The following is a 3878-nucleotide window of genomic DNA, read 5'->3' as shown; positions in this document are numbered from 1 at the left end:
ACTAACGTCCGTGATGGTATAAATGCAGATTTTCGCTCCGTTTAGCCAAAATAACGAACTTTAGGTGCGCTCCGAAATATTTCAAAGTCCCAGCGGCGTATTGCTTCGCCTCTTAGAACCGATTAGTCGAAAATTTTAACAATCATATTTTTGCATTCTGTACCGTGGATCGATCGTTAAACGCTATTGAACTAACGTCCGTGATGGTATAAATGCAGATTTTCGCTCCGTTTAGCCAAAATAACGAACTTTAGGTGCGCTCCGAAATATTTCAAAGTCCCAGCGGCGTATTGCTTCGCCTCTTAGAACCGATTAGTCGAAAATTTTAACAATCATATTTTTGCATTCTGTACCGTGGATCGATCGTTAAACGCTATTGAACTAACGTCCGTGATGGTATAAATGCAGATTTTCGCTCCGTTTAGCCAAAATAACGAACTTTAGGTGCGCTCCGAAATATTTCAAAGTCCCAGCGGCGTATTGCTTCGCCTCTTAGAACCGATTAGTCGAAAATTTTAACAATCATATTTTTGCATTCTGTACCGTGGATCGATCGTTAAACGCTATTGAACTAACGTCCGTGATGGTATAAATGCAGATTTTCGCTCCGTTTAGCCAAAATAACGAACTTTAGGTGCGCTCCGAAATATTTCAAAGTCCCAGCGGCGTATTGCTTCGCCTCTTAGAACCGATTAGTCGAAAATTTTAACAATCATATTTTTGCATTCTGTACCGTGGATCCATCGTTAAACGCTATTAAACTAACGTCCGTGATGGTATAAATGCAGATTTTCGCTCCGTTTAGCCAAAATAACGAACTTTAGGTGCGCTCCGAAATATTTCAAAGTCCCAGCGGCGTATTGCTTCGCCTCTTAGAACCGATTAGTCGAAAATTTTAACAATCATATTTTTGCATTCTGTACCGTGGATCGATCGTTAAACGCTATTGAACTAACGTCCGTGATGGTATAAATGCAGATTTTCGCTCCGTTTAGCCAAAATAACGAACTTTAGGTGCGCTCCGAAATATTTCAAAGTCCCAGCGGCGTATTGCTTCGCCTCTTAGAACCGATTAGTCGAAAATTTTAACAATCATATTTTTGCATTCTGTACCGTGGATCGATCGTTAAACGCTATTAAACTAACGTCCGTGATGGTATAAATGCAGATTTTCGCTCCGTTTAGCCAAAATAACGAACTTTAGGTGCGCTCCGAAATATTTCAAAGTCCCAGCGGCGTATTGCTTCGCCTCTTAGAACCGATTAGTCGAAAATTTTAACAATCATATTTTTGCATTCTGTACCGTGGATCCATCGTTAAACGCTATTAAACTAACGTCCGTGATGGTATAAATGCAGATTTTCGCTCCGTTTAGCCAAAATAACGAACTTTAGGTGCGCTCCGAAATATTTCAAAGTCCCAGCGGCGTATTGCTTCGCCTCTTAGAACCGATTAGTCGAAAATTTTAACAATCATATTTTTGCATTCTGTACCGTGGATCGATCGTTAAACGCTATTGAACTAACGTCCGTGATGGTATAAATGCAGATTTTCGCTCCGTTTAGCCAAAATAACGAACTTTAGGTGCGCTCCGAAATATTTCAAAGTCCCAGCGGCGTATTGCTTCGCCTCTTAGAACCGATTAGTCGAAAATTTTAACAATCATATTTTTGCATTCTGTACCGTGGATCGATCGTTAAACGCTATTGAACTAACGTCCGTGATGGTATAAATGCAGATTTTCGCTCCGTTTAGCCAAAATAACGAACTTTAGGTGCGCTCCGAAATATTTCAAAGTCCCAGCGGCGTATTGCTTCGCCTCTTAGAACCGATTAGTCGAAAATTTTAACAATCATATTTTTGCATTCTGTACCGTGGATCGATCGTTAAACGCTATTGAACTAACGTCCGTGATGGTATAAATGCAGATTTTCGCTCCGTTTAGCCAAAATAACGAACTTTAGGTGCGCTCCGAAATATTTCAAAGTCCCAGCGGCGTATTGCTTCGCCTCTTAGAACCGATTAGTCGAAAATTTTAACAATCATATTTTTGCATTCTGTACCGTGGATCCATCGTTAAACGCTATTAAACTAACGTCCGTGATGGTATAAATGCAGATTTTCGCTCCGTTTAGCCAAAATAACGAACTTTAGGTGCGCTCCGAAATATTTCAAAGTCCCAGCGGCGTATTGCTTCGCCTCTTAGAACCGATTAGTCGAAAATTTTAACAATCATATTTTTGCATTCTGTACCGTGGATCGATCGTTAAACGCTATTGAACTAACGTCCGTGATGGTATAAATGCAGATTTTCGCTCCGTTTAGCCAAAATAACGAACTTTAGGTGCGCTCCGAAATATTTCAAAGTCCCAGCGGCGTATTGCTTCGCCTCTTAGAACCGATTAGTCGAAAATTTTAACAATCATATTTTTGCATTCTGTACCGTGGATCCATCGTTAAACGCTATTAAACTAACGTCCGTGATGGTATAAATGCAGATTTTCGCTCCGTTTAGCCAAAATAACGAACTTTAGGTGCGCTCCGAAATATTTCAAAGTCCCAGCGGCGTATTGCTTCGCCTCTTAGAACCGATTAGTCGAAAATTTTAACAATCATATTTTTGCATTCTGTACCGTGGATCCATCGTTAAACGCTATTGAACTAACGTCCGTGATGGTATAAATGCAGATTTTCGCTCCGTTTAGCCAAAATAACGAACTTTAGGTGCGCTCCGAAATATTTCAAAGTCCCAGCGGCGTATTGCTTCGCCTCTTAGAACCGATTAGTCGAAAATTTTAACAATCATATTTTTGCATTCTGTACCGTGGATCCATCGTTAAACGCTATTAAACTAACGTCCGTGATGGTATAAATGCAGATTTTCGCTCCGTTTAGCCAAAATAACGAACTTTAGGTGCGCTCCGAAATATTTCAAAGTCCCAGCCGCGTATTGCTTTGCCCCGAAATTTTTCAAAGTTCCAGCGGCGTGTTGCTTTCAAAGTGCCTCCCTCTAAATACCGATCGGCAGGCCGCTAGGTCGGCGACGCACGGGCTTACGCCCAGGCGTATACGGGGGCAAATCGCCGTGAGAGCGTGCGATTTTGACTTTCGCAATAAGATAGTCTCCTTTATGAAAAGGAGCGTACACGTCTCCCAAAAAAAAAAACAGTTTCATGACGATCAATGTAGTTCTTGATCGAAATGTATCATAGGACGAAGATTTTATCGAAAAGTACGAACTTTGGCGACGCATCGAAATTTTTCAAAGTTCCAACGGCGTGTTGCTTTCAAAGTGCCTCCCTCTAAATACCGATCGGCAGGCCGCTAGGTCGGCGACGCACGGGCTTACGCCCAGGCGTATACGGGGGCAAATCGCCGTGAGAGCGTGCGATTTTGACTTTCGCAATAAGATAGTCTCCTTTATGAAAAGGAGCGTACACGTCTCCCAAAAAAAAAAACAGTTTCATGACGATCAATGTAGTTCTTGATCGAAATGTATCATAGGACGAAGATTTTATCGAAAAGTACGAACTTTGGCGACGCATCGAAATTTTTCAAAGTTCCAACGGCGTGTTGCTTTCAAAGTGCCTCCCTCTAAATACCGATCGGCAGGCCGCTAGGTCGGCGACGCACGGGCTTACGCCCAGGCGTATACGGGGGCAAATCGCCGTGAGAGCGTGCGATTTTGACTTTCGCAATAAGATAGTCTCCTTTATGAAAAGGAGCGTACACGTCTCCCAAAAAAAAAAACAGTTTCATGACGATCAATGTAGTTCTTGATCGAAATGTATCATAGGACGAAGATTTTATCGAAAAGTACGAACTTTGGCGACGCATCGAAATTTTTCAAAGTTCCAACGGCGTGTTGCTTTCAAAGT

Source organism: Osmia lignaria, unplaced genomic scaffold, assembly GCF_051020975.1.
Source record: "Osmia lignaria lignaria isolate PbOS001 unplaced genomic scaffold, iyOsmLign1 scaffold0002, whole genome shotgun sequence".
Taxonomy (NCBI): domain Eukaryota; kingdom Metazoa; phylum Arthropoda; class Insecta; order Hymenoptera; family Megachilidae; genus Osmia; species Osmia lignaria.
This window is presented reverse-complemented; position numbering follows the sequence as displayed.